The 13,318-nt window shown below is 54.3% G+C and overlaps 1 protein-coding gene across 2 annotated transcripts in view; it reads left to right on the top strand.

The window, feature by feature from the left end:
* Positions 1-8,936: 8,936 nt before the first annotated feature.
* PDGFRB (platelet derived growth factor receptor beta) overlaps positions 8,937-13,318 on the top strand; it is a 41,937-nt gene continuing 37,555 nt past the window's right edge. The window contains exon 1 of one of the 2 annotated variants that reach the window (XM_054488417.2): positions 8,937-9,567. The gene's annotated coding sequence lies outside the window, so the exon portion shown is untranslated. The remainder of the gene's footprint in view (positions 9,568-13,318) is intronic. The other variant, XM_054488420.2, reaches the window with a different exon arrangement.

Raw genomic sequence — 13,318 nt, 5'->3', positions numbered from 1 at the left:
AGAAAGGAAAGGAGTAGTGCCCAGTGTTTGCAGCAAAATGAAGGCTACTTGTAGGAGAGGGGAAGGGAGATCCTGGCTGTTGCTGACCGGGCGGAGCCCTTGGCTACCTTGCAGGAGCACATGGCTGTCCACATGTGTGTGGATCAGCACATGACACAGATGAGCACATGGCTGCCTCAGCAGGGAAGATCCCACTTTCCCAGGTCAGGAAGTGGATGTGGTGCTGAAATGTTTCTCTGGAGCTTTGAGCTCTGCTTAGGACTCAAGTTTTCAAGGGATTGCTGGGAAATTGGCAAGTACACAGAGGAGGGAGAAGAAGCCCAAGAGGACTGAACTCCGCTTTCTGAGCTGAGAGAGCTGGGACTGCTTGGACTGAAGGAAGAGAAAACCTGGAGTGGGGTCTGAGTCTGGGGAGGAAGACAGGGCAGACTTGGGACCTCAGGGAGGAAACTGCAGGCTACAGATGTGGATTTCAGCCCACCCATACGTAAGAAAGTGCTCTGTAAGGGGCCATCTGTCAGGAAATGGGCTGTCATGAGAGAGAGTGAGCTCATCATCACAGGAGGTATGTAAGTGAGTGCTGGAGGTCAGTCTCACATTAGGGATGCTGGGGAAAGGATGCCTATCCTGGGGGAAGGGTGCTCTCTAGGTGCCCTCTAATTTCAAGAGTATGCTCTGTCAGGCCTAAATGGTAGGCTTAAAGGTTGGAAATAGGCATACAAATTCATTTCTTTATGTATTTATTCATTTGAAAAATATATATTAACATACCTCCTTTGTGCTGACACTATGTTAGGTACTGAGTGAGGCCCTGCCCTTGCAGTACTTACAGTTGGGGTCTAGCGGGGGTGGACAGGTATGAATCAGATAATCACAAATAAAGGTAAAGTTACATCTTGGCAAGGGCCAGGAATAGGGAGATTTGATCCAGAGGCAGGAGTCAGGGAAGACTTGCAGGAGGAAGTGACACGTGAGTCAAGACCCTGGGGAGTGGGGAAGGGCGGCAGGGGTCAAGGGTCAGTATGAACAGAGGCCCTGAGGCCCAAGGGGACACTTGTTCCCCTATCACTGAAAGGCCAGTCTGGAGTGGTAGGGGCAGGAGAGGAATCCAGCAAGGGGCAGAGCAGGCCCTGGTGGTACAAGCCTGATGAGGGTGTGGAAGGGTATTATCTAGGGGTTAGAGTGGTGGAGGGCAGTGGTGGGAAGACAGCTGTGGCTGGTGTATGGAGAATGAACCAGAGGAGAGGTGGGGCGCAAGAGAGCAGCAGGAAGCCGGGAAGGGGTCCAGGAGTGGTGGAGATGGTGGCCAGGACTAGGTGGTGGCTGAGAGATGGGGGCCAAAGCGGCAGTCCTTTCCCAGCAGAGCAAAGACTGTTTTCCAGATCAGGCAGAGGGCAGAGCCAGGGACCTGCACGACCTAGGGAGCCCCTCCAGCTGCTCTGTGGTCCCATTAGTAGTGTGCCCTCCCAGGGTGGATGTCCCTCCCACTCCATGGACACATCCTGGATTGGGCCCCCACCCTTCCTGTGGATTCCCCTGTACTAGGCTTTCTGACTCCTAGCTCAGTTCTCTCTGAGATTTCAGGGTTTGGCCCTTGACATTTTGCTGGAGTAATAATAACAACAATAGTGCTGCTGGGTATTAAGCATTTACTAAGTGCCAGGCATCATGCCAAGCCCTTTGCATGGTTATCTCAGTTCCTCCTCACAGCAGCACAACGAGGTGGGGTTGATTGTTAGCCCCATTTTGCAGGAGAGGAAGCTGGAGCTCCGAGAAGCAAAGTCATCTGTCTGAAGTCACACAGAAGTCAATATCCTAGCTGGAAGTTTTTCTTTTTTTTTCTTTCTTTCTTTTTTTTTTTTTTTTTTTTTTTGAGACAGAGTTTTGCTATTGTTGCCCAGGCTGGAGTGCAGTGGAGCAATCTTGGCTCACTGCAGCCTCCGCTTCCCGGGTTCAAGTGATTGTCCTGCCTCAGCCTCCTGAGTAGCTGGGATTACAGGTGCCTGCCACCATGCCCGGCTAATTTTGTGTTTTTAGTAGAGATGGGGTTTCTCCATGTTGGTCAGGCTGGTCTCCAACTCCTGACCTCAGGTGATCCACCCACCTTGGCCTCCCAAAGTGCTGGGATTACAGGCGTGAGCCACTGTGACGGGCCAAAGTTTTTCTTTCTTCTACATCTGGCCCCCACTGCCAGGATAGCGAGCTGTGTGTGCCTCCCTGTCACCTAGTTTGTTAGTTGGGATTTTGCTTAAACAAATAGCTGGTTCCTCTTCCTCCTCTGACTTCTTCATGCAAAAAAGCCTCTGCTCTCCCTTCGCCCTCAACCCTAGGTGGACCCCCTGTAGAAGTCCTGGGTCAGCCCTGATGTGGCATCCCCAGTTTCCCCTCAACCAGGACACTGTAACCTTGTTTAAATGACCCAGGCTGGGAGTCTGAAATTGCAGGTCTTCCCACCTTGGCTTCTGACTCGCTTTGTGACCCTGAGCCCCTGGGCCTCAGTCTCCCCCTGTGCTCACTGGGACTGGGATAGCAGTCCAGCATGGCTCTGTGCGTGGAGAAGGCCCTGTCTATCCTGTCCTGTGGGCAGCCTCTTCCTCTCTGATATCGCCTGCCCCTGGGAGTGGCTGTTTATTGGACCCCTCCTTCCTCTGGCTCCTGGGTAGGCCCCTCTTCCCCCTGGAAGCCCTCCCTCCAGGCTGCTCTCCCACACCCAGCCAGGGCCTCCTGGGGTGGGGCACAGAGCTGATGGCCTCATAAAGATCTTAGTGATAACTTGGTTTTTCAATCAGGTTTATGGCCCTAGAAGAGAAAAGTTTCTGGGCTCAGCTTTCTGTTGCAAATAGTTTGCCTAAGAGAAGCTGGTGGGCACCAGGGCCAGTGTTAGGCCCACTGCACTGCCAGACTCTTGAAGCTCTCTCTGGACTGTAGTCCAAGGGCTTTGGACTGGGGGCCCATCCCAGCCAAGCCTTAGTCTCGCTCTGTGACCATGGACACATTAACTCCCCTCTCTGAGTCCTTGCTTCCACCTCAGAATCGGGGATCTTAATTCCTGCTCTGCCTACCTCCAGGTAGGGACAGATGCGGGGGACTCCTGTGAGGCATCTTTGCCTTCCAGAAGCCTCTCTCCTCCCAACACCTTTCTTCTCCTCCTACCCCTCCAGGGGCTGGGGGCGCCACCTGCTGGCCCTCCTGGGTACTGCTGGAGGACTCGCCATACTGGTGCCTTGTCTCAGTAATGCCCGGATGCCACTGATTATCCTGGGGAAACAGAGGTGTAGGGAAGGTTGGCAGTCCCCAGGACACAGACACTTAGGTAGTAGAGGGGATGCTAGAACCAGAGGCCCAGGGCATAGATGTCCTTATCAGAGAAGCACTGTGTCTGACCCACCGTGCGGAGGAGGATACAGAGGCCAGGGAAGGGAAAAGGCCAAACCGTGAGTCAAGTGGCCAGGCACAGGCTGGGACACAGAAGCCCAAACTCCCTGTTGAGATGCATTCCTGCAGCCTCTCAGGGAGATAAAGAGTTGGGGGCAGCACGGAGTAGGGGTGTGTGTGTGTGCAGCGTTCAGTCCATGATCGGCCACTGCAGCCTCCACACTCGTCCCATGCCTCCCTCCTGCCCCCTTTAGTCCATCCTCCACAGTGCACCTGGGTGACCTGGTCTCATCAGTCCCCTGTTTAAAATCCTGCAGTGGCCCCTACTGACCCTCAGGATAAAAGTCAGACTCCCTCGGGCCCACAAAGCCCTGATGCCTGGCCACTGACCACCTCTCCAATCTTCCATCCCACTGCCCGCTCTCTGCCTCAACCATTCTTTTCTCTTCGTTCGAACCCATCAAGATCTCTCTGACCTCCAGGCTTTTGCGGATGCTTTTCCCCCTGCCTCGAACACTGTTCCTACTCCTGAATGTGTGTGGCTTCACAGGCCTGCTTCCTCCCCACAGAAGCCCTATTGTACCTGAACAAGAACTCCCATCCACCCAGCTCATTATTCTCTCTGTCTCTTTCATCACACTCATCACAATTTGATATTATTAATTTGTGGTTTCCTCGGTGTTTGCTTGTGAACTCTGTGAGGACGGGAGGACAGGGCACATAGTAGGTCCTCAATTAACTTCTATCGCATGGATGGATGGTTGGAGGAGCAGTTATCTTAGTGATAACTGGGTGTTAGACGGAGAGCCCCACCCTAGGCCTGCTGTGTGCCCTCAAAAAAGTTCTGGTGCTCTCTGGACCTTAGGAGCCAGTGTATTCAGTGAGGGTGAGGGCCCTGCTCTTCTGGGGATCTGTGAGCCGTCTGCGTGTACCAGACGGACACACTCAAGTTGCCCACAGTCTTGGGGCACTGAGAGGGAGGCCAGCAAGGGGGCGAGGAGAGGCTGAATGGGCAGTGTCTTGAAGCCTTTATCTCCTGGGATCCTGGCAGACCTCGGTGGCTACAGTCTGGCTCAGTAAGACAGTCCTAAGAATCTAGGAAGGGAATGTGGCCCAAGGCCCCCACTGGTCCTTTGCCCACTCAGAAAGCCACTACACTGAGTATCCAGGAGGTAGGGGGACAGTTCCCACTCTGTGCCTCTCTGTCTCCCCAGCCACAGGCACAAGGATCTACGTACTCTGCTCAGAGCACGCATGGGTGGAAGCACACTGAGCTGGGGATCAGGAGTCTTGTATTCTAGCTTCCCTCAGCCCCACCGTGAACCTCAGATGAGTCCCCTCCACTCTCTGGGCCTCAGTTTCCATGCCAGCAGAAGGGACACATCTTAGGGTCCTGACGTCTAAGATGACTGTGTCAGCGCCTGGGGTATGTGTGCTGCTTCCTCATCACCCCCCACCCCCACCCCACAACCCTGCCTGGGGAGCCTGGGAGTGGGGGCAGAGCCGGGAGCGTGGGAGAGCCAGATGTGGTGGCCGCTGGCCTGCCTGAGTGAGGGCTGAGCAGCCTCCTGGGAATTCTCCCACTCAGGCTCCCTTTCCGGTTCCCTCCCCCTGCCCCACTGAGAGCAGCAACTTCCGGCTCTGACAAGCGTGGGTGGGGGAGGGGGGGTCTTAGCACAGGGGTCTGTTCAGCCTGGTTCCCTCCTCTGGGGAAGAGCATGGGCCTATGAGTCTAGACAGAAAGCCTCGGTTCCAGTCCCAGTCTGTGGCTGACACATCACAAGGCCTTGCACAAGTTCCTTTCCATCACTGGCCTCAGTCATACTGGCTGTGAAATGAGCATGTTGATGAGCTTCCCTCCAGCCCTGATGGTGGACTTCTATGACAGCAGCTCTTGGTAACACCTGAGGATCAGTCACCTTTTTTTTTTTTTTTTTTGAGACGGAGTTTTGCTCTTGTTGCCCAGACTGGAGTGCAATGGCACCATCTCAGCTCACCACAACGTCTGCCTCCCGGGTTCAAGCAATTCTCTGGCCTCAGCCTCCTGAGTAGCTGGGATTACAGGCGTGCGCCACCATACCTAGCTAATTTTGTATTTTTAGTGGAGACGGGGTTTCTCCATGTTGGCCAGGCTGGTCTCAAACTCCTGACCTCAGGTGATCCACCCACCTTGGCCTCCCAAAGTGTTGGGATTACAGGCGTGAGCCACCGCGCCCCCCTGGATCAGTCACCTTTTGTGGCACTTCCTTGTTTTGCTCGAGGGCTTGCTTGACAAAATGCCTGTGGGCATGGCTTATTCAGGTCTCTCCACAACCCTGTGAGGTAGGCACATGTGTCCCCATTTCACAGTTGAAGGTACTGAGGCTCAGAGAGCTCAGGTCATATCATCGCCCAGCGTCACATGGCTGGGAAGTGGTGGAGCTGAGTTGGAGCTGCCAACATCAGAGTCCAGACATTTAACTCTTGAGTGTGCCATCGTGCTGTGGGGGAAGGCGGTGTGGAATCCTAAGGCCCAGAGCCCCCCTCTCCCACTGTACCCCATCCCACTCCACCTCAGGCAGGGCTCCCCACATTCCATGCTCTGCCCACCTACTCTCAGCCCAGGCTTCCCCAAGACAGCATTGTCCAAGGCTGGACTGGGTTCCCAGTATCTGTGTAGGTGTGAGGATGTTCATAGCTTGTCCTGTCCACCCCAGGGTGATGGTGCTGCACCGCCCATGTGCCCCGTCCATTGCCGCTGAAGGCAGAGTGCACAAGGGGACTCCAAGACCCAGAAAAGGGAGGGCTCCGCCCAGGAAGACACAGTGATGGAATGCTGCTTGAATGAGGAAACTCACTATTTCAGTAATAGTGTACACTTAGTACACTTCGAGGCAATGTACTAAGTCCTTTGTACAAACCGAAGAGTCTTATGAATCAGTCTTTGACTTATCTCCATTTTCCAGAGGAGGAAGCCAAGGCCCAGGAGTTTAAGTGACTTGCCTAAGCTCAGGTAGCTTGAAACTGGAGCAGCTGGGATTCGAACCCAGCTCTATCTCTAGCTCTCCAACCTCCTCTGTCAATCATGACAATTTTGCCCCTTGGCGAGTGCCCTGGGGTGCTCCCTGTAGCTCTGCGCCTCCCACCCATATCTCAGTTGAGAGGAGGAGCGACAGTCCTGGTGCCCACCAAGGGTTAATGGTGGTAGGGGCTAAGTAACTCCAGATGGGCCTCAGGACGGCTGGGCTGGCCGGAAACCGGAGGCCGCCAGCTTCCCAGGGGAGCCACCGCCAACTGCCCCTCCCCTCTGTGCTGCATCTCTGGCCCCCAGCTGTACCCCTGCCCTAGGGCCCACCAGCCTCCTCTCCCTTGCTAGAGTCCAGCTCTAAGGGAAATTGCAGACAGACCATCCCAAGGGCCTTGTAGCACAGTGAATCCACAACTGTTATGTACAGATAGGGAAACTGAGGCTCAGGCAGGGCAAGGGACCTATTCAAGGTCTCCTGATAAGTGTGTGGCTGGGTCTTCTGACTCCCAGACTAGCTTCTTTGGGGACTAGGGGGTTGGTGTGTCTCCTGGCTTCCCCCAGGCTGGCCTGGCTGCAGAGGATCAGCCAAGGATTCAGAGGTGAATGGCCCAGGCAGATGCTAGGAGGGGAGTCGGAAATTTCTGACGGAGTCTTTGGGCACAAGAAATCCCTGTGCAAGCCTGACCTTGTGGCCTGTGGGATCTTTTCCCATTCCCCTATTTCCCTGCTGCCACAAAGACCTGGCCAGGCCCCCTCTCTCGGGGTACTCTTATGGTCCCCAACCCGTGGGAGGGAGCCAGTCTGAGAACACTTCTCCTTCCATGTCATCCAGCCCAGATGCTCTGCTGGGCAATCCCGATTGGGACTAGACCAAGAAATGATTGCAAGATGGTTGACTGTGGTGGGCATGGAATCCCAGCTCAGACAAATCCTCTGCTCTGTGAACATGGGCCTGGGGGAAGCTGAGGAGAAAGACTTAGCGGCGCAGAGGGAAGAGTGGAAGGAGGGCAGAGCCAGCCTCTACCTGTGTCACCTGGGACACCTTTCTTCACTGTCTGGAATTCAGTTGCCCCTTGTGTGCAGTAGTGGGAGCAGGGGTGGTAAGCCCACTCTATATGCCCTTCTAAAATAATGCCCTTTGCCATCTGAGGGCTAGGAGTCTGTAACTGGAGATGTCTTCTGATCTGAGAAGCTGAGGGTGGAAGAAGAGACCCAGCTGGGGGAACTGGAGGAGTCTTGGCAGACCCTGATGGGAAAGGAGAGCCAGAGAATGGAAATGGAACAAAACAGATACTTGAAAGTATGTTGTTGAGGCCTGGCGCGGTGGTTCAAGCCTGTAATCCCAGCATTTTGGGAGGCCGAGGTGGGTGGATCATGAAGTCAGGGGTTTGAGACCAGCCTGGCCAACATAGTGAAACCCCGTCTCTACAAAAAATACAAAAATAGTCGGTTGTGGTGGTGTGCCCCTGTAATCCCATCTACTCGGGAGTCTGAGGCAGGAGAATCACTTGAACCTGGGAGGCGGAGGTTGCAGTGAGCCTAGACTGCGCCATTGCACTCCAACCTGGGAGACAGAGCAAGACTCCGTCTCAAAAAAAAAAGAAAGAAAGTATCTTGTTGGGTGACTGAATGAAAGAGCCACAGGGGGAACCTAGGAAGAAAGCAGGGCAGGGGGTTCATCTACACTGGAATAGGGGTCTCGGGTGGGGGTCAGATGACTTGTGTCTCTTCCATCATGTGTCTCATGAGACCCAGTTCTGCCCCAGCTCTGCCATTGCTGTGTAAGCTTGGGAAGCTTATTTTGCTCCTCTGGGCCTCAGTGTCCCCATGTATAAAATGGGGCAAATAATCCTCTCCTTGCACCCCAGGGGCTTTGAGACGTGAAAAGGAATGTATCTGTCAATATCCAGAGATATCCGATCTGTGCTGGATGACCTTGACCAAATCACGTTCCCTCTCTGTGCCAATTCACCCCTGGGCCTTGGTTTGTCCTTCTGAAAAATGGCCGATCATCTTGGAGGATCTTTCCATCTCCTCCACGTCACCTCTTCTCAGCAGTGCTCTCTGATTCTCTCAGGCTTCCGTTAGGGGCCCTTCTAAATGCACTCTCAGCCTCCTGTCTGCCCATCGGGCACCTGCTTGCCTAATGAATATCTCGCTCACTAGCCTGGGTGCTTCTGAGGTCAGGACCATGTCTTGCTACTGTCCCCCGCACTCAGTACAGTGTTAGAATGTAGTAAGTTCTCAGTATGCTTGTTCAATGAATGAAGGTTGACCGAATCAACCACAGAGATGATCAGAGTCTCCTTTACAGATGGGGAAACTGAGGCACTGAGAAATGATCTCCCTGGGTGCCATGGCAAGGGGAGGCCGCCACCCGACATGGGCATCGGGAAAGTGGGGCCCAGGCCACTCTTTGACAAAAGTGACTCAGCAGCTGGCGGCTGGCGTGGGCTGTGGAATTTCTAAGCATCCCCTCACATCCTGAGAGAACGGGCGACGGGAGGGAGTAAGCAGAGGGAAAAGAAGAAAAACAAGAAACTTGGGGGAAAAGAAAGAGAGAGGGGGAAAAAACTGAAATTGAAAACAGACGCACGCGTCCACCCTCCCTGCCCCACCGCCCCCCCCTTCTCCCAGCTGGGCCAATCAGAAGCCACCCTGCAGCCTTTCCCCCAAAGTGGCGGGGGAAGTGGGGGGGCATGGAAGCCCACAGTGGTGTGAGCTCCTGAGGCTGCCAGCAGCCAGCAGTGACTGCCCGCCCTATCTGGGACCCAGGACAGCTCTGTGAGCAACTTGGAGCCAGAGAGGAGATCAACAAGGAGGAGGAGAGAGCCGGCCCCTCAGCCCTGCTGCCCAGCAGCAGCCTGCGCTCGCCCTGCCCAACGCAGACAGCCAGACCCAGGGCGGCCCCTCTGGCGGCTCTGCTCCTCCCGAAGGATGCTTGGGGAGTGAGGCGAAGCTGGGCCGCTCCTCTCCCCTGCAGCAGCCCCCTTCCTCCATCCGTCTGTTCTCCTGAGCCTTCAGGAACCTGCACCGGTCCTGCCTCTCCTTCTACCTAGCTGTTACCCACTCTGGGACCAGCAGTCTTTCTGATAACGGGGAGAGGGCAGTAAGGAGGACTTCCTGGAGGGGGTGACTGTCCAGAGCCTGGAACTGTGCCCACACCAGAAGCCATCGGCAGCAAGGTAAGTGCTGGAAAAAGTGGGAACCCCAGCCCCATGCCCTGTCCCTTTGCCCTAACCTGCATCTCTTTGAGTAGGTAAAAAAAAAAAAAAAGATATTTTTAACAAAACCAGATGAGAGGAGGCTGGGAGACTGTGGGTGATGTCAGGGCTGGAGGAGCCAGTTTTCTCCTTTCCCCTGCTCTGGGGTGAGTGGCCTCCACCTCATCATCCCTGCTGCTCCTGCCTTCATCAAACAACCCTCAGGGGTTTCTGGGTGCTGGCTGGGGGCCTCCAAAGCACAGCACAGTCAATGGGGAGTGGGGAGAGCCGGGAAGAGCGGGAGAGGGGAATTGGGAGAAGGTAGGCAGGGTACACAGAAAGCAGGGGACTGGGGACCTCAGGACCATAGCCACTGTTCCTTGGCCCAAGCCTTGTTTCTAAGAATCAGTCTGGCTTTAGGCCAGTCAGCCGCCAGGCAACCTTTGGGGATTTAAATGGATTTGCAAATTTTCTAGATTCCTAAGATATCCTTCTAAACCCCCAGCAGCTAGAAAAGTTTGAGAGCTAGGAAAGTTCGAGGGTGATGGGCGGCCATGGCAACCCCCTAGCGGTCATGCTGCTGGGTCTGGGGGCTGGGACCTGGCTGTCAGATCTGGGGGCTCCTCTGTGAAGAAAGGGTCAGCCACGGGGCCATTTCCTTTGGTCCCAGGCAGCTGCTCAGGCCTCCTCGTTGTCTCCCTCCTTCTGGACTCTACCCCTTCTCCATGCCATTCTAAAGCATAAATCCAATCACACCACCTCCCTGCCCAGGATCCGCCTATGGCTCCCCAGTTCATGGAGAAAGTCCCAGCTCCTAACAGAGGCTGCCACTGCTTGACACTTACTGCACGCCGCCACTGTGCTGAGTGCTTTATGAGACTGATCTCATGTAATGCTCACCAGCAACCCCAGAGGCAGCCACTGTTTTTATCTCCGTTTTATACATGAGGAACTTGAGGCTCACGCAGCCACATAACTGTAGCCACACAGCTAGTAAGTGGCACAGCCTGGAGAGGTTGGAATCTCCCTGTGCCCATTACTCCAAACTTGGGCCTTTTGTTCCCGCCAGTCAGATCCCAGAATTCCCAGAAGGAATGTGCACCATCCTGCTTGTGGGCATTTGCCCTCCCTCTTCCCCCTTCCTGGAATGCCCTTCCTCATCACTTTTCTTTCAGGGATATTCCGTACTCCACCTCTTCCAGGCAGCCTTCCTAGGTTCTTCCTGTCTTCCAAGTGCTAGCCATGCACTTTGTGCTGAAGCCATGTTACTTGGCCTTCCCCTGTTGGTGATCTGTTTATGTTCTGTTTGTTCATCAGAGATTGTTCAGGCCCCAGCAGTCAGACCTGAGGCCGCACTTTCTGCTGGGGAAAGGTTTAAGGTTTCCCCATTCTGTGCTCTGCCCCCAGTACCCAGCCCTGGATAGGCAGTGTGGCTGAGAAAATGTCCTGGTGAAAGGGAGGAGGAGCTCACTGAAGACCTTCTGCTCCCAAGTGTGAGACTAGAACCCAGGCCTCCAGCCTTCTCACGGGTGCCCTTCCAGGACATCGTGTGGCTCCTCCAGGCAGCATTTCTCCATTGCAAGCAGGGAGGAGCATCTCTGCTTCCCTCTGTGACCTCCTGATTGCACAGAGGCCTCTAGTGACAAGTTCTGAAGTCATGCAGTCCTCCCCTGTCTCCAAGCAGGAGACCCTGAATCCACAGCCTTCAGGGACATACAGTCCCTGAACACCTACCTCATGCAGGCATAGAGCCTGGTACTTCACACACCTTGGAGTCCTCATGGCAAGTTTTTGAAATCAATGTTATTACCTACTTTTTGTAGATGAGGAAGCTGAGGTCTAGAGAGGCTAAGTGAGTTTCCCAGGGCCATACGGTGAGTTGAGGTAGTGTTTAGGCTGAAGTCTACCTGACTCTAAAGGCTTACCTCATGCTCCCCGGGAAGCTCCCACTCAGAGGGAAGAATCTCCATCCTCCTGCAGAGCCTGCTCCTGGCTTCAGCACCTTCCCCAGCAGAAAGTGCAGCCTCAGGTCTGACTGCTCCAAGGTCTGCCCGGGCCCTGGCTTGGTCTTGAGAGAGGAAAGAGGCCATCTGGTCAGCACCCTCCTCCCAGACAGCAGTTATCAGCAGCCCCCCTCCTCTGTGGGAAGAAGAGCCGGGACTTATAATTGCCCACAGATGTGGGGCAGGCAGTGGAAAGCACCGTGGATCCAGAGTCAGGAGACCCAGTGCTTGTCCTGGCTTGATTTAAATCCACCGTGTGGCCAACCTCAGACCCCCCACATCCCATCTCTGGGCTCCTTCCACAGCTGGGAGGCAGTGAGCTCTGTGGGTAACCAGCACCAGGCTTGGGCATCAGATGACTATGCATTGACCCCGAGTCAGTTTCTGGCTGACTGTGTGACCCCTGGGCAGCACCTTGCCTCTCTGGGCCTCAATCTCCTTCTCTGTGAACAGCAGGACCGTGTGTGGGCTCCATGAGACAACACCATTGGCAAGGTGCTTACCACAGTTCCTGCACTTCACAGGTGGACTTCCAGCCACTGGCTGAGAGAACCACTGCTCTCCTGGCCTCCTGCATTGGAACACTTGGCTATGAAATTAATCTGCAACCTGCAAAAGGCTCTGCCCATGGACCTGGACACCATGTATGTTCCAAAGATCCGTGTCCATCCTCCAGGCACAGGCCACAGTCTGACTCTGAGACCAGCTGCCTTCTAGGCTAAAGGAGGGTGCTCTGGGCATTGGCTCAGGACAGGCTGCTGCTGAATGCAGTGGGAAGGGAGAAAGGGATGAAAAGGTCTTCTGAAATGCCCACCCATTTCTTGCATTTGATTCAGAACCCAGTGGGCAGTGGGTTCTTGGAATGGGAATCTTTTCAGTGCCCCCTGTCTTCTGACCCAGAGCGTTAGGAGGGAAGGGAACGGGTGTTGGGCCCCTTCCCAGGGTCAGGGCGTGTAGCACCTCAGCTGGGAAGCAGTGTGAGCATGATGATATAACAGGAACCAACTCGTTCTTAGCACTTTCTGTGTCTACTTCAACTGTGCTTTACATCTGTTACCTCAAAGTTGCTGCTGTATTCCTCAGCGCTTGGAACATGCTAGGCATTCAGGACATTCTTAATAAATATTTACTGGATTAATTTAACCATCGAGGCTGGGCACGGTGGCTCACACTTGTAATCACAGCACTTTGGGAGGCCGAGGCGGGTGGATCACCCAAGGTCAGGAGTTTGAGACCAGACTGGCCAACATGGTGAAACCCTGTCTCTACTAAAAATACAAAAATTAGCCGGACGTGGTGACGCGCACCTGTATCCCAGCTACTCAGGAGACTGAGGCACTAGAATTGCTTGAATCCAGGAGGCGGAGATTGCAGTGAGCCTGAGCGACAGGGCAAGACTGTCTCAAAAAAAATAAAAAATAAAAAAAACCATCACAGCAACCTCAAAATTAGATATATAAACTCTCCCCACTTTTTTTTTTTTTTTCTGGAGATGGAGTCTCACTCTGTTGCCCAGGCTGGAGTGCGATGGTATGATCTTGGCTCACCGCAACCTCCACTTCCCAAGCTCAAGTGATTCTCCTGCCTCAGCCTCCCAAGTAGCTGGGATTACAGGCGTGTGCGCCACCATGCCCAGCTAATTTTTATATTTTTAGTAGAGATGGGGTTTCACCGTGTTGGCCAGGCTGGTCTCTAACTACCTGACCTCAAGTGATCCGCCTGCCTCAGAC

The sequence above is a fragment of the Pongo pygmaeus genome, chromosome 4, assembly GCF_028885625.2.
Source record: "Pongo pygmaeus isolate AG05252 chromosome 4, NHGRI_mPonPyg2-v2.0_pri, whole genome shotgun sequence".
Lineage (NCBI taxonomy): Eukaryota > Metazoa > Chordata > Mammalia > Primates > Hominidae > Pongo > Pongo pygmaeus.
This window is presented reverse-complemented; position numbering and strand designations above follow the sequence as displayed.